Here is a 22022-nt window from a genome sequence, read left to right as displayed (position 1 = left end):
CCCGAGCTACTCAGTATGTCCATCGATCCCCCGATACGACTGCCTCTTCAGGAGGACCTTCTGTTGCAGCAGCAGGGGACGGTCCTCCACCCGAACCTGTCCAGCCTCTACCTCCATGCGTGGAGATTGAGCGGCGACAGTTGATGCCATTTGACTTGCCTCCTGAAGTCTGTGATGTCATTCTGGCAGCCAGGCGTACCTCCACAAAGACGGTATACGCCTGCCGGTGGAACAAATTTGTGACATGGTGCACAGCAAAGGCTGTGGATCCCCTTTCTGCCCCTCTTTCTGAGGTTCTTCTCTTTCTTCTTTCTTTGGCCCAGCAGGGCTCTGCTCTGGGCACCTTGCAGCGTTATCTTGCTGCAATCTCTGCTTTCTTACGGCTTCCTGATCAGCCTTCTCTTTTCAAGTCCCCTGTTGTCTCACGTTTTCTCAAGGGCATTACTCATATGTTCCCTCCTGTTCCATTCGTAATGCCTCAGTGGGACTTGAACCTTGTTCTCACTTTTCTGATGTGCGCTCCCTTTGAGCCCCTTCACAACTGTCCCATTCGTCTCCTGACTCTGAAAACTGCCTTCCTGGTGGCTATCACCTCCGCTAGGCGGGTGAGTGAGCTCCAGGCTCTGTCAGCTAAGCCTCCCTTCCTTTCGGTTCATCCGGATAAGGTTGTCCTCCAGACACGTCCTTCTTTTCTTCCTACAGTCGTGACTCCCTTTCACATCGGGCAATCTGTCACGCTGCCCACCTTCTTTCCGCCTTCGCATCCTTCAAAAGATGAAGAGAGGCTCCACCGTCTGGACCCAAAACGTGCGCTGTCATTTTATTTGGACCGCACAAAACAGTTCCGGGTGGACGACCATCTTTTTGTTGGATATGTAGGTGCGAAGAAGGGTAAAGCTGTGCACAAGTGCACCATCTCGCGATGGGTCATGTTGTGTATTAAACTCTGCTATTCCTTGGCGAAAAAGGTCCCTCCTGTTGGGCTGCGAGCCCATTCCACCCGGGCCACAGCGGCGACAATTGCCCTGGGACGGGGAGTCCCCTTGCAGGACATCTGTCAGGCGGGAACGTGGGCTTCACTGCACACGTTCGCCAAGCACTATTGCCTGGACAGCCAAGTCCGGAGAGATGGCCACTTTGGCCGTTCTGTTCTCCAGGACTTTCTGGTGTGATCTTGGTTCGCAGGCCCACCTCCGGGGTTGGTATTGCTGGGGTATCTATTCTAAGGTGAGGAATCTAACTAACGTGTTTCTTTCAAATGAACAAGTTACTTACCTTCGGTAACGATGTATCTGTAAGAAACATTAGTTAGTTAGATTCCTCACCCACCCACCCAGCCTCCCCGTTCTGCGAAGCAACATCTAGGGTTAAGGTTCTCGCGCCCGAGGGCGGCGTCTAAGTACTCCGACGACATCATTCCGGCGCACAACGCCAACGACGGACGCGGAGCCGCAGACGACGCCTAGCGACGCGCAAGGGATATTGCTACAAAAATCTTTCCGGATCCAGCCTGACGCCTGGGGATATTCTAAGGTGAGGAATTTAACTAACTAATGTTTCTTACAGATACATCGTTACCGAAGGTAAGTAACTTGTTCGTTAAGGTCCATAAAGATTAGAAAGAAAACCCTTCTTGGCCCCCAGTATATTTGCCTATGAAATGTTCTAAATTGAGGCACGGCTCCACTGTACCCAGCCTCCTTCTAAACCCACATTGAATGTCAGATAAAACTGATTCTCTTCGGCCCACAATTCTAGTTTCTCCATACAGTCCATGACAATGGATCAAAAAAAGAAATACAGAAACAGAAAAAATAAACAGTGCAATTCCAGCATCATTGTGCATTTGCAGCTGTTGTAGGTAAAGAACAGCGATAATAGAAGGCTGTTAAATTTTTCTTCATGGGGGTAGACGGGCGGAAGGGAGGGGGGAGAACAAAATAGAGCGACACAGCTGCACAGAGAAGGGGGGAGAATCACTCAGTACCCCTCAGATATTAAACATAAAAACATTTCAGAAGTGTCTCAGCTCGTGGGCTCTAGTGTCCCCCATGCGGTCCTCCTGATCGTGGGCGACGTGAGGGTGTGTCGGTAGGTCCCATGAACTGATCAAGGGCCGGCTGCACAGCTGGCAGCGTGGGTGGATTGGTAGATCCTCCCTCCAACCAACTGGTATAGGAATCATCTTCCCGTCAATGTCATGGTCATGTAGTTTAGTAATCATACAACCCCAGATTTCGTTCTGCATCGTTGTCTGTATGGACTCTCCGGAATCGGCAATCCTCAGCCACTGTCCACTCCAGGAGATCTGACAGCCATTTGGCCCATCCCGTAGGGGGGGTCGGGCTTGCCCAATGTATAGCAAACACGAACCCCAACTGGGCAAATTTGTACTGCATTTTACTCCCCTCCTTAGGGAGAGGTAACAGCACCAGTAGGCAATGTTGGATTGTGAGTTCTGTATTCACACATGTTACTCTGAGCATTTCACGCAGTACCTCATCTTAAAAAGGTCGTAGCAGCGGACAGTTGCATGTGAAATGTCCAAAATCAGCCTGGATTGCATTACTGCAAGTGCATCCCACGGGTCTCGCCGGATAGACTCTGTGCAGGCATTGCGGTGCCAGGTAAGCTTTATATTTGCAGTAGTATTGCGTCGGCTTAAACCTGGCATTACTAGATAAGACACCCCAGGTATCTGTGCCAGTGTCCTCCTCCACACACTACCCGGACGGGGATTCTAAATCCTCATCCCTAGTGACGCGCTTAAGAGCTGTGTTAACCTCTCTGCTATGTTTCAGGGCTGCGTTTAGTCGAGATATGATACCCCTCGTGGATCCAGGGTCCAATATAACTTGTAACACCTGGAATTCTCCCGGCTCCTCTGGGAATATCGTCCAGATGTATCCGGCCGTGCGCGAGAACAGTCCCCCGCGGGCCCCGCGTATTCCAAAATGTGTACCCATTTCCTCCCGGGACATGAAGACTCTGTTTAAAAGGAGGTCTCCCGCTCTCTGGCAGCTTCCGGCCAGCCACTTTGAACATCCATGGAGTCCTGTGTGTGCACAAACGGGCGTAGCTGGCAAATTGGAAGGAGCTTGATATAGGGTGCCTGACGTATCACCTGGCTGACGGCCCTCTCCGATGTCAACGCCATCTGTGTGACTACAAAGGGGGAACTTGCAGGAAGAGCACGGTCACCCATGAGCAACCTTGGGAGGTCGGCCAACTTGACGGAGCCCGATAGGAGTTTCTTTTCCCAGTTGGGGGCCTTCCACGCACCATAGAGCCGCGTATTGCAACAGACCGGCCAGATTATTGAGTTTGAGGTGTGGAAGGCCCAGACCCCCTTGGCTGGGATCTAATTTAAGTATCTCATGGCGGACTTTGCTACTTTTACCTGCCCACAGCAGGGTCACCAGTAGACCATCGATACTCTGAAACAGCGAAGGCGGCAACGTGCAGAATGAATCCTGAAGGGAGTATAGACAGCTGGGCTGTAAGACCATTTTGCATAATGCCACCCTGCCCCTAACTGACAGCGGCAGGGTGGTCAAAAACCGTACGGAGGCAGTGAGTCTGGCCATCACCCGGCCGACATTCAAATCATACTGCAGTTGGTGATTGTGGGCTATCTGAATTCCCAATAGTGGAAGCTCACCGTCTCCCACCGCAATCCCACCATGGGGAGCTAAGGGGCACTGAAATAAGCCAGTGCAGCCAGGGGAAAAAGCACCGTCTTTTGGTGGTTGACAACGAGCCCAGAGACATCTCTCGAAAATGTGCCATCAGCCGCAGAAGACAAGACACCGATTTTTCCAGATCCACTGCGTAGATGAATGCATCGTCAGCGTATGGAGGACAAAACACATATTGTGTCTTTACACAATATGTGTTTTGTCCCCCACACACATGCCCCAGTCTCACATTTCAGCCCTAAGGTAGATCGCGAGTGGCTCCATAGCAAGTGCGAATAGGAGTGGCAACAGCGGGCAGCCCTTCCGGGTACCCCTCTCAATGCGGAACGCCTCAGGGACTTCTCTACCAGTATGCAGTCTTGCGGTTGGTTCCGAATAGAGGAGTCTTACCCATGCCAGAAACCCCTCGCACAGGCCCATACGACAGGGCACTTCCCACAAGTATGCCCAGGACAAAGTATCGAAGGCTGTTACTATTTCCATTGCTATTAGTGCAACGCACAGTTCCATGTCTCAGGTCATGTGCATCACACACGTACATATGCTACCTTAGACGTTTTCACTCCCTTCTCCCACGCTAAGTCTCTCGCAGCCTTAAAAAGCCTAAAATCAGGCTCTCCTCTTGACCCCATGCCCTATCATGGTGCTAAATATGGTGGCTCCGTCCATCAACTCATCTGTGAACTACATACTCAATACCTCGCTGGCAACTGGGGAGGTTCCATCTTTGTGGAAAAAGGCCAAAGTCTTACAGTTACTAAAAAAAACCCGCAGCAGACACCAAGTAAGCAGTAAACTATAGGCCTATCTCCCTTCTCCCCGCTTTCTCTAAAATTCTTGCGAAAAAAGTCAACCATCAACTCTCCATTTATCTGGAAGACCACTAAATACTCCACCCTACCCAATCCGGCTTCCACCCCCAATTTAGCACAGAGACCGCACTCCTCGAAGTAGTGGAGCGTGTTCGGAGCACCCTCAATAAGGGAGGAAGAGCCATGCTGATACTGCTTGACCTCACAGCGGCGTTTGATACTGTGCCCCAGTAAGCTGCTCGAGCACCTTCACGAGATGGGGATCAGACACCTGGCCTTCAACTGGTTAGCTTCTTTTTTAGACAGATGGACTCAGGAAGTCTGGCTTCCGCCTTATACAGCTCAAGCTAGACCCTTGTCTGTGGGTGTGCCGCAGGGCTCGCCCTCAGTCCCACTCTGTTCAATGTATATCTGACACCCCTTGCCACTCTTGCGCAGTCTCTTGGCGCAAAAGTCATCTTGTGCGCAGATGACACGCAGCTTCTGTTTACATGCGAGAATGGCACGGACTTAGATGAGAAGTTGATTTCTTGCTGTCTCACCTACGTGTTTTAGTGGCGTGATTTGCACCATCTGAGATGCACCCCGGATAAAACAGAGATCGTGACCTTTGGAGATGTCCCCCACAATTTTGGGGAAACCTGTTGGCCGAATAACCTGCCACGCCCTGGCCTCCCTCAAAACTGCATCAAGAATCTCAGAATCAAAATAGATAGCGCTCTTTCCCTTCCTTCCGCAGATTCAAGCTCTTGCTGAGTCCTGCTTCAGCGTGCTCCGCATGGTGAAAAAAGTCCTTACACAACTATCGAGTCGGCTGGTAGGAAGGTAGTGCAGGCCTTGATCACATCTTGATTGGACTACGGAAATGCTCTGAACCTCGGCCTCCTGGACTATCTTCTAAATAAACTACAGGTGGTTCAGAACTCCGCAGCTAAACTGCTGCTCAGGCTTCCTCCCAGGTCCCACATGACCCCTCACCTAAGGGCCCTGCACTGGCTACCGATGAAAAAGAGGGTGGCTTTTAAAGCCATGGTCCTCATGCATAAGGCCTTGCGTGGGACGGGGGCATCATATCTCAAGAAGAGAATCAGTACGTACACCGTCTCTTGCACCCTCTGGGCGTCTTCAGCGTTCCTGGCAATAGTGCCCCGCATTGGCCGCCTCAGAATGGGTGGGAGATCCTTTTCCTATCTAGGACCTCTTTCCTGGAATAGACTCCCACCAGATCTTCGGCTGACACACAGCCTTGATATGTTCAAGAGGAAGCTCAAAACCTACCTCTTTAACAGCTAACTCCACCGCCAGTCCAATTCCCCCCTTGCCTAGTGCCGGGAAACTCTGCTGAGTACCCGTGCGCTTTATAAATTAATATAACATAACATAACATAACATAACATGGGAGAGACGTCTTGAGTTCATGTGCATGCCCCAGGCTGGCATAAAGCCACATTGGTCATCCTGGATCAGAGATGTAACCACCCGGCTCAATCGCAGCGCCAGCAACCTAATGTCAACATTGAGCATGGAGAGGGGCCTGTATGATCCCCGGTCAGTGGGATCCTTGCCTGGCTTGGGGAGCATAATGATAAGAACATCACGCATCAGGTCCGGCAGTGCACCAATGTTGTGGGCTTCGCACAGCGTTTCCAGGAGAGCAGAGAGCAGAGAAGCAGAATACATTTTGAAATATTCAACTGGTAGGCCATCCGGTCCCAGACATTTCCCTCTAGCCATATCATTTAGGGCTTCCTTCAGGTCCTCCATCGCAATATCTTCCCCAAGTCCTTCCCTTGAGCTTTCATAAGCCGGAGAGGGAACCTCTGTCGAAGAAGTGTCCCACTCTGGCAATATCCACAAGTGTGGGGGCTGAATAATCCGCCCTCAAGTGGTCATAGAGTGCTAGATTATTTGCCTCCTGTCCAGCATCCATTGTGCTGTTTGGACCACGGAGGGCTAAGATGAGAGGTGGGGTAATTTACGCTTGATTAGACATTTCAACATGTGGTTGGATTTACCGGCGTCTCGGTAAAGACATGGGCGGTAATCTTATCGGACATGACAGTCTAGTCTGCCCCATGTTGCCTCCACCCTCTACGCGCCTCCACCAGGGCTGCCCTATGTGATTCTTGGTCTTGCGCTTGCCATCGCTGGCGCACAATAGCCTCTCCCCCTCCTGCAATTGCTGCTCAAGCTTCCTCCTGACATCGTAGACTTTATTGAGGCTCTCACCATTGACCAACCTTAAGTGCTTCCCATTCCGTACCTCAAATGTAAGGAGTTCCAAACCACGGGGAAGAAGCCACACCTTGGTTCCACCATATCTGCATTAAATTCCCGATCTCCCAACACCTCGGGGCATAATCGCCACGTGGAACACGGTGCCTACGACCTTGAACTCCGCACTCAGTATAAGCGGGGCATGGTTGGACAAGAACTGTACTTGGTAACTAACCCTCTGAACATTCAGGTTGCCCACGTTTGCCAATAGAAAGAGGTCTAGTCACCTATGTGCCCTCTAGGTGGGGTATAACAGGAGAACTCCACAGCTGGGGGGGGGGCGGGGGAGACAAATATGTAGTAGTTGTAATTTAGTCAAAGTGTTCAGTTAGCTAGCCACCATGCGGGGCTTCGTGCCCATCCAGAACGGGTGCCGATCGAGTTTACCATGCAGTACGCAATTAAAGTTACCTGCCCAAATTATAGAGCACCAACGTATGGGGGCAAACCCATCTCTAGGGCCCTGAAAAATTAACCAGCATCAGTGTTTGGTGCATATATGTTAAGTACTCAGAGCTCCCGGACTTTTAACAGGCCATATATAAGTATATAATGACCTGCAATATCCACAACCTGGCCACGCAACTGGAATGGGACCCCCGTAGTCACCCATAGGGATACCCCTCTGGTGTAGGAGAAGTAAGTGGAGGAGTAAAGCTGTCCCCTCCATTTTTTGTGAAGTTTCTGGGCCTCTGCCTCTAGCAGATGCGTCTGCTGGAGGAGAGCTATGTGTACACCTGCCCTTCTGAGGTAGATGTGGGTTCTGTACCGTTTCACAAAGGAGTAACATTGGGACTATTACAGTTTCAAAACATGTAATCGTTAGCACTCCCTCACCAGCTGACCTCAAGATATTAGTTAACAATGGGGCTCATAGATTGATGTTATCCTTGTAAATATCTGTTGGCACATTAGGGCCTGTTGCTTTCCCCAACTGGCTCTTATTAATAGAATGTTGGTAGTCATTAATATCAGATGAAATATGACTCCTTTTCATTCTACCTTGTCAGTACTAGGGGTCATATCATCATCCTCATCAAAGATGGTGGTAAAATTAGCAATCTGAAACTGAGACCCCTACAGGAAGGGTGGTATCATCTAAGTCATTGAAATAAGTAAATTATTGCTAGGCCAAAATAGGACACAGTCTTTAGTGGTCATTCCATGCATTTTGTCTAATTTTGATTTTCCTTTCCTGCAAGGCCTGTTTATACCTTATTCTAGATACACTTATGAGACTGGGGTCTCTTGGAACTGTGTTTAAGGCTCTCTTTAGTTTTTATGGGCCTGTCTAGAGCCTCGTCAACCCATTCCTTAGACTGACATTTGTTTGGCCCTCTATTCTTTCAGTAGAGTGTCAATTGCTGTGCTGATTGAATCAAGGACTCTGTAACTTCAGATACCCTTGAGTCATTGTTTATACCTCATAAAAAATTCACATGTGGGAGGCCACCTCGGTGAGGAACTGTGTAGTATCAATTTCAGAACATTTATTATGAAACCCGTTCGGCCACACAGTCTCCAATTTACCCCTGGAGAGTTATGATGTAACTGTGAGGAACGCAGAGGCTAGATCGACAGTAACCAAATTATGGGCACCCTGGCTCGGACCTTATATCTTTTTACGACTAGAATTAAGTTACCTGAGATCAGTATGAGAGAAATTCGTCTAGATGCTCCTCTCTCGATAAAGTATCAATAGAATTGGATACGGAGGAGCATAAGTCAGCACTAAGTCAAATTAATTCTCATAAATAGAGTGTGGGTGGAATGGGTTTGGCCTTTTCCCCAGAAATCCTCATATCCACAGACCTCTGTAGGGGAGAGTGGGCATAAATAGTTGTTATTATCCACTGCCCTTTTAAGGCAGTACGCTTTATTACCTGATCGTAGGAAAGACCTGGCACAGCCTCCCCACGCACCTACTGGTGAAAGAATTAGGGTCAATATAGCTAAACCTCCTTTTGCTCTGCCTGATGTTTAAGGAGCAGCTGGAGTGTGGTAAGATATGAACTCGTCAATAACAAATCTGTTTAGTTTCCACATTTCCAGCAAGGAGATAATATTGAACATAGATTTCCGATCTATCTAGTCAGTAATGTTATAGAGGAAATTAAATATGAAGACATTACGCTACAGCAGATACCAGTAGAAAACAATATAAAATTATACGTGGTAAAAAAGCAGGGACTGCTGAGGGAGGGAGGAAGGATGGGATCGCATACTCACTCGATCTGATTTGACCTTAGTATACGTATTCAGATCGGAAAATCCACATTATGATTCACATGTATTCTGTGGAAGATGATAATTGTATTAAATTGCAGAAAGGTCCGTACTAGCTTCTAAGTGCACAGAATAACTCACATTTGAATTTATATTTCTAAAATAGCACTATGTTAATGTTAATAAAGAGAATACACTTCCAAAAATGCCTCCTATTCATTCATTTGATAACTTTATTTCGGTCGGAGACCATAAAAGTGCAAAAAGGAAAAAAAAATACATACAAAAGTGCACACATCATTAAAACAATAAATAACAACAGGTTAATATACTATTAAAAACAAATTAAACTGTATAGTTATCAAAAGATAGGGTCAATAAAGGGCGGCAATATTTACCCAAAACTTTTCCTTCTACGCCACATACCAAGTAAAAAGCAGGAGACAGCAAAAACAATGGGGGGATGAGTATCATATGTTAAAACCCTACATGCCTGTATACAATGTCTAAACCCAAGGTTCCTACATAATGGGATCAACCAATGTTTCCTTATCAATTGATAGGCAGGGCAGAAGAACATAACGTGGCATATATCTTCTTGGTTATAATTGCAAGCCGGGCATGCAATATATTCTGATTTTGCCCATTTATGGGTAAGTGCCCTGAGTGGTAAGCTGCCATGTCTTAGCTGTATATAAAGCTTCCTCGCGAGAGGTGGGTAAATTACGTCTAAAAAGACTTCTGCTCGCGATTCAGCTTTTACTAAGAGAAACTCTTTGGAAAGTCTCCCCAAAGAGCTTGATCCATGTAAGGCAAGTAATTTCTGTTGCCTCAGCTGACTTGTGAGTTCCAATTTAGGTATCCCTAGACAGGACACCTCCGGGGACTCCCATAGCTCGATCCGGCCAATCCTTATGCTGAGATTCTTGATGTGATGTAACCACGCAATATTCTTATTTTTAATAAGAGCCCAAACCTCTAGGAATTCCTCTCTGTATGGTGCCAATTCAGGCACTGACCAGAGTCTTTTCCAGTAGAGCATGGGCCGTAGAGCTGCTAAGTCTTCGATTGATTCCAGCCTCAGATCAAATCGCAAAGGAATAAGGGGTGTACTTAGCGGCAAACCCAAGAGGCTTCTCATAAAACCCTGCTCAGCTCTGAGAAGTTTAGATATGTTTTTATGGCCCCAGAGTTCAGCTCCATACAATGAGGCCGTTCTGGCTTGTAGTCGATATATTTGTATAACCGGAGCTGCCGGTTTAATGTCCGAAGTTCGCTGGACTTTGCTAATCCTTCCCATAACTTGAGACAACCTGAGCGTTGATTTCGAAATTTGAGAATCCCAGTCAAAATTCTCCGTCAAGTTGATCCCAAGGTAAACAAAAGTCTTAACAATCTCAAGCGCAGAGCCGTTAAGGGTGGGGTTTGGACGGGTCTGCTTCGGAGGATTGAAGATCATAAACTTGGTCTTATCCAAGTTTATCTCCAATTCTCGAGCAGTGCAGAATGCTACAAAGCCGTCCAGAGTGCGCTGAATGCCCGATGATGTTTTGGATAACAACAAAGTGTCATCCGCAAACATCAGAGCGGGCACCCTGCCGGTGGCCAGCCTGGGGGCATCGTTGTCAATTACATCGGCTAAATGGTCCACAAGACCATTGATGTAGAGACTAAACAGGGTTGGGGCCAAGACACACCCTTGTCGTACACCCTTCCTAACTGGAAAGCGTGCAGACAGATCGCCATGCCTCCCACACCTAACTTGGGCATAATTACCGTTGTGGAGTCTAATTAAGATGTTCAATAGATAGGGTGGGAGACCCAAACCTACTAAGACTTTCCACAGCTTTTCCCTTGGAACGAGGTCGAAGGCGACACACAGATCAACAAAGATGAGGTAGAGGCTACCACCCTCAACTCTCACCGTTTTCCAAAATAAGACCTGCAGCCGAAAAATTTGGTCTATAGTTGAAATACCCGACCTAAACCCGGCCTGTAATGTGGTCAGTATTTCATTTTCTTCCATCCATCCTTGAATTCTGCCCATTAGTTTCTGGGAGGTATCTATAAGGCTAATGGGCCTATAATTTGCTGGGGTTAGCGGGCAGCCTTTCTTGAAAATGGGGACAATCTCCGCTACCAACCAAGTATCTGGTGGATCAGCCCCCATAAGGATTGAATTGAATAAAACCACCAGGTACGGTGCCCATATTTTAGGTTGGGACCGAAATAGGTCCGCGGGCATCTTATCTAATCCAGGAGCTTTATTAGGTAGTAGCCTTGCTATTGCAGACTCTACTTCCTTGAGGGTAATGACCTCGGGCTGGTCCAAGTGAAACTCACCCCCATCCACCAGGGAGTCCTCACTCCGTCCGCCGTCCGAAAACCCAAGCAATCGATACTCCTGCTGGGGCTCAGAGACGGCAAACAGAGGGCGGATCGTAGTTTCACCAAAGGCTGAGTCAGTCCCTCTCACTGATCTATGCTCCAGAAGTAATTCGGGATTAGAAAGGAGTGTAATATCTTCACCCGAATCGCCATAAAGTGCTCCATAATGCGCTTCCCACACTCGGGATGCTATACTTGCAGTTGGGGTTGAGCCTCCCCTGCTCACACCGAAACTCACAATAGCCCAGAACGCCTTGGAATCCCTTCGAGAGAGAGCTGATCTAAGTTCCTCCCATCTATGCTCCTCCCAGTCCTTCTTTCCCCTGAGAATGGCCTTTTTATACTCTAGGCGGAATTTCTTAATGTTGGCTCAATCTTCATCTTTTATTACAGAAGGCAGTTCCTTTTTTGCTTTTCTACAGGAGGCATCATACCAGGGATGTGTCCCGTCCTGGTGGCATTTTTTTTTCCCCACAGGATTGAACACATCCGCCAGCTTGGCAACCAGCTGTTTATGAATTTCCAGGGGGTTACCCTGGGAATCTGCACCTAAGTTACCGTCACTTATATCCCCCATATCAGAAAGAAACGGTATAACTGTCTGATATAGTTTAGCGAGTTTAGCGGGGGAATTCTGGAAATAGGGCCATTTGACCCTCCGACTATTGTTAGATATCAGCAAGGGAAGCGATAGGCCATTAGGGTCAGAGGGAGGGTTTGTTAACCCAAAACTTCCCGGTTTAAGAGTTAAGACTAGGGCGTTGTGGTCGCTATCTTGTCTAGGGTATATCATATACTCCAACAACTTATACCAGTGTCTGGTTTCCACCAATATATAATCAATGATGGAAGTTTGCCCTGGTCTATTGAACGTGGCTGACCCTGGGCGATCTGGTTTCAACCTCCCGTTACAGGCCCTTAAAGATATTGCAAGGGAGAAGGACTTAATTTGGAGGACCAGAGGGGTCCAAGCTCTAACAGGAGGGGTTTGAGGATCCAGAACATGCCAGAGCTGGTCCTCATCATCCACCTCTCCCATATCCGAGCTCTCAAGGGGCTCAAATTGGCAATTGAAATCACCTCCAATTAATAGAGCAACTGAGGGGTCGAGTGACAATATAAAGTGCTTTAGTGTATCAATGGTGCCAGATTCTTGGCCGCTCTTTACTGGTCTAGAATAGATGTTTATTATGGCTACCTGTGACATATCTTTAAGTGTTAAGAGTACACATTGGACGTCGGGGGAGTTAGTTGGTATTTGAACTGCCTGGGCGCTTAAGTGCGTACCCACCCATGTTGTCAGACCACCCGAAGGTCTCCCTCTGCCCCTTGTGGTTGCCAAAATATCAAAGGTGGCAAAACCAGTCCTTACATTCTCCTCTAATACCCATGTTTCTTGCATCAAACAAATATCATGCCTGCCTATGAAGTTGCCCCACTCAGGTATAGATCATTTATTCTTCATCCCAGCCACATTCCAGGACAGAATTTTTATTTTCCCATCTTCTACCCTATTGCTAGCCAGTGGATCACCCTCATTTTGGTTAGAACTAGTTCTTCGTATTCGAATATTGGGTTCTAACATCATTTCCCTTACCTCATCTCTTAGCGGCACCTCCGATGGAAGAGAAGCCCCCACGTATTCAGTAGTTTCTCTCGCTTCCATCCCTCCCCCGTCTATGCTCGAAGAGTGGGGTATTAATGCATATTCAGAGGTACTACTCCCACCATTACCCACCACTGTCGTTATTTGGATACCCAAAATGTTATCAATATGTGGTACAGGGCTCTGCCTCACATCTGGTCAATCAACCTCTTCCAACAAGCTAAACCTGTTCTTTTGGGGGAATAATGAGAGTAGGGGGGTCATTTGCCACCGGTCCTCCCAGGTTGTCATTCCCTGTTGTGCTCTGGCATGCAATACTCTTGCCCCCCTCACACCAAATACCTCTATTATGCCCTGTTCTTAGCTGGGGTACCGGGTAGAAGTACGACAAGTGTAGTGGGATAATTTGAGTATTAGACCTGATTGGTGCCCTGCTGCAGATATAATCTACAGCAAGTGTGTGCCTAAAGTTGATAATGACACAATTTGCTGCAATGGTTTTAGGTGCGGTCCCAATCCAGTCTACTCTTCTTACACCCAATATTTCACCAGAGATGTTGGAGGGAAGAGGCCTATTGGAGTTAAGCCAATGTACACATTTGTTTTTTAATTCAGAATAGTCCTCATTTTTTCCTTGGTTTAAAGGGGGGACACCAGCAAAAACACCACAGCGTATGGTAGGGACTCTGGTGGGAGATCTATACAGGGCAGCACGATTTGAGACCCCTCCCTAGCAGTATTTCTGTTCACTTGTGCTTGCTTATCCAGACGTTTTACCCCCACTTCGGTAGCCCCCCTCTGCGTTATAGGGCTACCGATGCCTGTATCCCTAGACAAAGATGTAATTGTGTCAGGGGTAGTCTTGGCGATTAGCTGGGGGGGTACAGGTGGAATATTTTTACTAACAGGGGGATTTTCATGATTGGAAACAGAACTAGTACTAGGGTTCCCTAATGAGCTAATCAGTTGGGCTCCCCCTAAACCTACGTTGTTGATGGTGGAAACTAGTCTGTCCAACCTGGATGATAAAGATTTAAAATGTGAGCCAAGTAACTGTTCCATATGAGCTTGGAAGTCAGGTAGCAGATGGGTAGCCCAGAGAGGTGCCCCCATAGAAGACGAAGGAGAAGGGCCACCATCCGCCAATGTGGAAACAATGAGAGGCGTAGTTTTTTTTGTTACTTTTCTTTTCCCAATCCTAAGTTTCCTGCTTGCGGGGCGAGTTACAAACACCTTTTTGGCTACAGGATATGGTGAAGATTTAATAGCCTCTGGGGCATTGGTTTCATTAAGGACAGGCTGTGCACAGGGCAGCTCAGCAAAAGAACACATAAGAGAGGAATTAAAATCAGGGGGATTAGTGATAGCAATTGAAAAATCCTCCACAGATTGGAAAGGTGGAATAGCAGGGGTAATTGACAATCGCCTCTCCGTGTTTTCTATAGCTGTTGCCACTACCCCAATTGTTTTCTGAAGCATTTTATCAATGGCTGTAAGACTTGGGAGGGGTTGCGTTGTTGCTATCTGATGCCTGGTCGTGGGGCGGGATGTAGTAGACTTAGAATTTTTGCTATTTTTACCATTCCCTTTCATATTTACAAGCAGGGTAGGAAGCTCTCGCAATTTGCTATGTTTCCTCCCTGCAAACTTAGGCAGCACTAATCACTAGAGGAAGTAAACTATTAGGTGTATAAATCCCACAGCCAGAGAGGTTTGCTTTCCACAACAATGTCCGAAAAATGTATTTCCCTGTTTTAAAATACCTTAAAACTATGGCAAGTCCAGTTGGGAGGCTGTCAGTGGGGTGACCCAGCCCGGCCTCCTTCGGCCCCTGACGGCCACAGACGGCCCTGCCCTTGTCCCGGGCTTCTCCCGGCGCTTCCCGCACGCGTCCTCGCGGGAGGAGAGACCAGGTGCAGCTTTATGTGCCTCCTGGCACGCAGAGGTGAGGGCGACCTGCCCACTGGAATGCTGGGGCTTGTAGTTTGGTAGCAAGAGCCCAGCGGAGCCGAGCCCGGCCGGTCCCAGTCCAGGTAGAATCACGTGGGCAAGAGGGAGAACGGAGCAAAGCCCGGCCACGGGAAGAGCAGCTACAACCGCGGAGCTAGGCCCGATAGAAGAGCGTCCCAAAAACTAGCAAGGGGCTCGTCCCCAGGTGCAGCTTTATGCGCCTCCTGGTGCGCAGAGGTGAGGGCGACCTGCCCACTGGAATGCTGGGGCTTGTAGTTTGGTAGCAAGAGCCCGGCGGAGCCGAACCCGGCCGGTCCCAGTCCAGGTAGAATCACGTGGGCAAGAGGGAGAACGGAGCAAAGCTCGGCCACGGGAAGAGCAGCTACAACCGCGGAGCTAGGCCTGACAGAAGAGCGTCCCAAAGATTAGCAAGGGGCTCGTTCCCAGGTGCAGCTTTATGCGCATCCTGGTGCGCAGAGGTGAGGGCGACCTGCCCACTGGAATGCTGGGGCTTGTAGTTTGGTAGCAAGAGACCGGCGGAGCCGAGCCCGGCCGGTCCCAGTCTAGGTAGAATCACGTGGGCAAGAGGGAGAACGGAGCAAAGCCAGGCCACGGGAAGAGCAGCTACAACCGCGGAGCTAGGCCCGATAGAAGAGCGTCCCAAAGATTAGCAAGGGGCTCGTCCCCAGGTGCAGCTTTATGCGCATCCTGGCGCGCAGAGGTGTGGGCGACCTGCCCACCGGAATGCTGGGGCTTGTAGTTTGGTAGCAAGAGCCCGGCGGAGCGGAGCCCGGCCGGTCCCAGTCCAGGTAGAATCACGTGGGCAAGAGGGAGAACGGAGCAAAGCCCGGCCACGGGAAGAGCAGCTACAACCGCGGAGCATAGGCCCGATAGAAGAGCGTCCCAAAGATTAGCCTATCCCTATTCACAAACACAAGCCACCGCACCAATATGAACTGTTCAGCAGTAGATTAGACACCAAGCACAGCCACCGGTACCTATGCATGATTTCAATTGGTCCAAAACACACTCGGGTGAAATTCTAGGGTCATCTGACCCTCGCGACGGATAGCAGAAATAATAATGAAACTCCGCCTGAACAGAATATGCCTTTATTGTAGATACAAAGCCCTGACAAAGTCTGCTGTGATTGGAACAGCATTAGACGAAACACGTGTTGGTGAAGAGGCTTGTCTAATATGTTGGAATAAAAGGCAACTGAAACCACCACCTCACCTTGGATTTCTGAGTGCTTGGAGACATATTTTTTTGCAAATGGGCATGCTGTGTAGAGCTGTTGAAGAATGACGGACCGCTAATAATTTTTCTGTGCCAGATTGATTCCCAGTTATACCTTTTGAGATCCAGATTATTGTCCAAAGCTTTTCAAATATATTTAAAATAGGGAGGTTCCCCCACCCTCAATTATCTGATACTGATGAGAACGAGTGCCATGACTTTTATTTTTTTCCGGAACTGCGTGTGAGGTACCTTACTCTCATTGGCTAACGGCTATTCTTTGAATGAAGCTCTTTACCTTATTGTATGCTCTTCCTGGAAACTGTTCATGGATTTGAGATTACCAGCCTAGTGTTTTTTTCATTCTGAGTGTTTATTTAAAAATAGTTCTTGAATGATGATGTGAGCCCTTAATGACTTATAATTTAGTGAACATACTCAGACGGCAAGGCAGTTATCTTTGAATTCAGACAGCACCCTGATGAAGGTTGTGTTTCACCCCTACAATCGTACTGTGATTACCGAAACGTGCATTGGCGCAATATTGTCTATATTTAATATATTGTGTGTATCAGAACAACAATGTTTATTAAATGTGTTCAAATATTTTAATTGCAATGTATGAGACTCTTTGTGATTTTCTGTTTATGTTTGTGTCTCGAATTGTATGACTGGATGTGAGTTTTTCCTTTTTCACCTGTTATAGTAGTTTTTCGTTGTCCTGTGTAGGTATGTTTTTTTGCCTTCAATGTGGAGCTCACACAATTTCTGTATATAATGTGAATATAGTAAAGTTTAGTTTTCTATATTGGTTAAAAATATTTTCCATTGATGATGAATAAATTATGAATATGAACTGATCTGACTTATGGTTTCTTAATATTGTAGATGTATTGCTCTTCTAGTAAGTAAATTGGAGAAGTTTGTTGTTCTGTTTTTGTTTAGTTCATATTACATGTCCAAAGACATTTACTGGTTCCTGACACCCTGTGAATGACACAGGTTGGTTTGTGTTGTCCACATCTTTACTTTCATGGTGAGATACATGCTCTTTCTCTCCCTATGTAGGTATTATTTTTGGCCTGTGTACTCGGCTTATTGCATGTCTTTAGCAGTCACATTGGTGTGGCTCCCTATACACTCACAATCTGTTACCTTACCCAGAAAGCTGTGGAATTGTAGTGAGTGAGGTGCTTCTTGTTCTCATCTCATTATACAGATGTAAATGGCTGTGAGTAGCAAAATGTGTGACTGCTTAGCTTTGCGCCTACACAGATCATGTATTTTGTACATTGACTGGAATGGCATGGTGAGCAAAAAATTGATTGATTTAGGCCCAGATCTCTGTACTGGGGTGAATGTATGACATTGTTCTGCATTCTGTCCATCAACAGTTCTTTTTGCATTTGTCACCCCGAGTGGGACGGGTATGCTCAGACGTGAGTCCCGTGCTCTCCATGCCTCTGGAATCAAGCTATCCTGGCAGAAGAGGGGTGAAACCCCGAAACCGGTCCTAGGATGTTTTTTCCAGTCCAGGGAGGACCTGGCCTGGCAGTTCGGGCTGGACTGTTCTCATGGGGCACAGGGTCAAGACTGATTTGCATATGGCTGGGTCGAAACTGAAATGGCATGGTGAGCAAAAAAATGATGGATTTAGGCCCAGATCTCTGTACTGGGGTGAATGTATGACATTGTTCTGCATTCTGTCCATCAACAGTTCTTTTTGCTTTTGTACATTGACTTCATGGTCAGATGAGGTCAAAAGACTGTGCTTTCTGCCATTGGTTGAGTGCTTGAGCCATAGTTCTGTAACTTACACCCCTCCTCCCACCCATTCCCATCAAGCCAGCAGGAACAGTGTTGTTCAGAAAATGTTGGTAAGTGTAATTGCAAGGTACTTCTCACTGGTGGCTGGTGTTTGTAGCATATAGGCAAATGTGGCAGTTGTGATAGGTTCAGACAGTGGTCCGCAGTGTCTGCCATCTTGCTAGTACAAATGAACTCACTGTGAGGTATACAGAGCCTCAGATGAAGTGGTTGTGCTGGGTGAGGCCCTATCCTAAACACAACTTCCCACCAAGCACAAACAGACCAGCTGGGACTCTGCTTTCCTGACATTGATGTGAAATGTGTTGGCAAGATGGCTGACACTGGGGACTGGTGTTCAAAGCACAAGGCCATGATGGGAGTTGTTGTCAACTCAGACAACGGGCATCACTGTCAGACATCTTGAGAATTCACATCCTTTCACTGTCAGGTAAGCATAGTTCCAGGTTGGCTAGTTGTGCTGTTTGGAATTAGTAGTGTTTACACTGACTACATCTCCCATCAGGCCCTGTCCTACACACACCTTCCCAGCCAGCCCAAACAGACCACCTGGAACTACCCATTCCTCACAGTGAGTGGCAATGTACTTGCCAGATGTCTGACACTGGTGCTTGGTGTCAGAGTTTACCACAAATTCCATCATGGCCTTGTGCTACAAACACCAGTCCCCAGTGTCAGCCATTTTGTCTGTAAATTTCCACTCACCGTCAGGGACAGCATAGTTCCAGGTGTGCTTTTAAAGCTGGGTGGGAAGGTGTGTGTAGAACAGGGCCTGATGGGGAGATGTAGTCAGATCTAACATTCCTTATCCTACCCAGCTCAAACAGCCCACCAGGAACCATGCTTACCTGACAGTGAGTGGAAATGTACTTACAAAATGGCTGACACTGGTGTCTGTTGTTTGACTTTACTGCAACACCCAACAAGGCGTTCTGCTCCAGACACCATTCAGCAGTGTCTGCCATCTTCACAGCATATTGCCATTCGCTGTGAGGAAAGCAGAGTCCCAGGTAAGCTATTTGGGATCGGTAGGAAGGTGTGTAGAGGACAGAGCTTGATGGGAGATGTAGTCAGGGCAAACACTCCTAACCAGCACAAACAGCTCATCTGGGCCAATGGCTCCCTCACAGTGAATGGTAGTGTACTAGCAAGATGGCTGACACTGTTGCATGGTGTTTGGAGCACAGGGCCTTGATCGGAGTTGGCTTCAAGTTCAACACCATGCACCAATGTCAGCCACCTTGCCAGTACACTTCCCCTCACTGTGAGGTAAGCATAAGCACAGAAGAGTTAGCAGGTCTGGGTGGGAGTATGAGCATTTGCAATGGCTACAACTCAAGGCCTGATGCCTTGCCCCACACACACCTTCCCACCTAGCAACAAAAGCCTACCTGTAACTCAGCTTCCCTGTCAGTGATTGGGAATGTACTTGCAAGATGTCTGAAACTGATGACTGGTGCCTATTTGTCCACAACTCCCAGCAGGGCGTAGTGGTCCAGACACCACTCCCCAGTGTCTGCCATTTTGTCAGTGCATTTCCACTCACTGTCAGATAAGCATGGTTCCTGGTGGGCTTTTTGTGCTGGTTGGGAGTAGGAGTGACTACATCTCCAATCAGGCTCTGCCCTCCACACACCTTGCTACTCATCCCAATTAGTTTACTTGGGACTCTGCTTTCCTGACAGTGAGTGGCAATGTGCTTTCAAGATGGCTGACACTGGGGACCGGTGTCTGATTTGTACACAACTCCCAACAGTGCTTTGAACTACAAACACTAGTCCCCAGCGCCAGACATCTTACCAGTACATTCTCATTGACTGTCAGTGAAGCTCTGTTCTATGTGGGTTCGTTGGTTTGGCTGTGAGGAGGAGTGTTTGCCCTGACTTCAACTCCCATCATGCCCTGTCCTCCACACACCTTCCCAGCCAGACCAAACAGATCCACTGTAACTATGCATCCCTCACAGTGAGTGGAAATGTACTAGCAAGATGGCTGACACTGCTGCATGGCGTCTGGAGCACAAGGCCTTGATGGGAGTTGTAGTCAAGTCAAACAACATGCACCAGTGTCAGACATCTTGATAGTAGACTTCCATTCACCGTCAAGTAGCCATAGGCCCAGATGAGCTGTTTGACGCTGGTGCATGTTGTTTGACTTGTCTACAACTCCCGTCAGGCCTTGTGCTCCAGACAGCATGCAGCAGTGTCGGCCATCTTGCTAGTATATTTTCACTCACTGTAAGGGATGCATAGTTCCAGTGGGTCTGTGCCCACACCCACCTTACCAGCCATCCCAAACAGTGTACCTGTGACTCGGTGAGTGAAAAAGTACTGTCAAGATGTCTGACGCTGGTGCATGTTGTTTGGAGCACAAGGCCTTGGTGTGAGTTTGTGAGAAGTATGCACATGGTTATAGTTTGGTGCATTTTCAGTTTAATTGAAGTTATATTTGTTATCAATCTGACATACACATCACATGCTCTTTGACTTGGTAACTTTATTTGAATGTGGATTGGGTACTTACCCGTTTCTGGTGCTTCTGTGAGTCCATAGATGCTCTCCTGTGGAAGGATGGCACACACCTTCTCCTCCCAGGAAGTGAAGTGGACAGGTAGTGCGGGAGGGCCACCGCCAGTCTGCTGGCTTTTGACGTGTTCTCTGCCCAGCAGTTACTTGACCCTCCTTCGCACATCGTAGTACCTGTTCCTGATATCCATTGTGTGCATGCAAGGTGATTCAGCGTTCACCTTGTTGACTATCCTATCCCACATCCGATTTCTCTGGAACAGGGGGGGTCTGTTGGATTTGGTTCCCAAATAACTGAGGCTCTACTCTGACAATTTAATCTAAAAGCACTTCCAACTCCTTACCTGTAAAACCTGGCTGCTTCTTTTTGGCCATGGTCAGGGTGACGGTGAGTGTGAGTGTGAAGGTGAGGGTGAGTGTGAGAATTTGTATGAAATAATATCTGTGCAAGTTGTGTGGTGTGTGAAGTGTGAGTGTGAGGCAGAGAGCAGGGAGTGTGTGGTGGTGGCTCCTTGGACCTATTAGCAGTTGTAGCAAAGCCTCATGGGCATGGTGTTGGCCCTTTACATTGGTGGATTTGTGGGTGTGGCTGAGTTTTTTTTATATTTTATTTGGCGTTGCCAGTGGTTGTTTTGACTGTTTTTGACTTTTCCCCCTTGACATTTGTTACACAGACCGACACAGTTCCAAAACTGCGTAGGATGCATCGTCGTCTGCTCGCGGGTTAAACCGAGTCTGATTCGTAACTAGAATGCTATTCTTGAGCGTTTCCGAACGAGTCGGTCTCATTGGGCCTGTTTCCAGACGGTTCAGTCGGACAGATTGCATTCCGTACGACTCGGTTGGAGTTTAACATGCAATGCATCATACTCGGAAGGCTCGTGGTTGAGTCGGTCGGAAAGCATTCCAGTACCGATTCGGTAGGAATACTTTCCAAACGAGATCGGAATCGGGGCCTTAGAAGTGAACCAACATTAAAATTAGTAGAACACATCAAACATAAATATAAAAAGGTCTTTTTATTTTAATAAATATATAACAGTAGTTTACAAAATGTCTAACATTTTTACAAATAGGTTTAAGTATATATTATTTAAAAAAAACATATTTATCTATAATAATGAAATAAAAATTTGTAAAACTTTTTACAGTAGTTTCCCATGCTTTTCAGTTTTTTTACTTTTTACTTTCAGAGTTGACATACATGGTTGTGAGTCTGTTTCTTCAGTCAGTGGAGTATCGGGGTCACGATCGAATGCAAGGAAGAGATGCGGTCAGGTAAGACAAATTAAATTTAATTAAACAAAAATTGTGGGTGGCATACTTTATTGTAACGAGAGACGAGGGAGGTAGTTAGATGCATGTTAGCACTTAGAATTATGTTTTGCATGTTTTAACCACTATTTTAATTCCTATGCAGGTAGTGGTTGTAGGCCCACATCGAGATGATTGCGTTTTTTACATATTTGATAAA

This window comes from Triturus cristatus, chromosome 4_2 (assembly GCF_964204655.1).
Source record: "Triturus cristatus chromosome 4_2, aTriCri1.1, whole genome shotgun sequence".
NCBI classification, from domain to species: domain Eukaryota; kingdom Metazoa; phylum Chordata; class Amphibia; order Caudata; family Salamandridae; genus Triturus; species Triturus cristatus.
The sequence above is the reverse complement of the archived record's forward strand: the minus strand, read 5'-3'. Positions refer to the sequence as shown.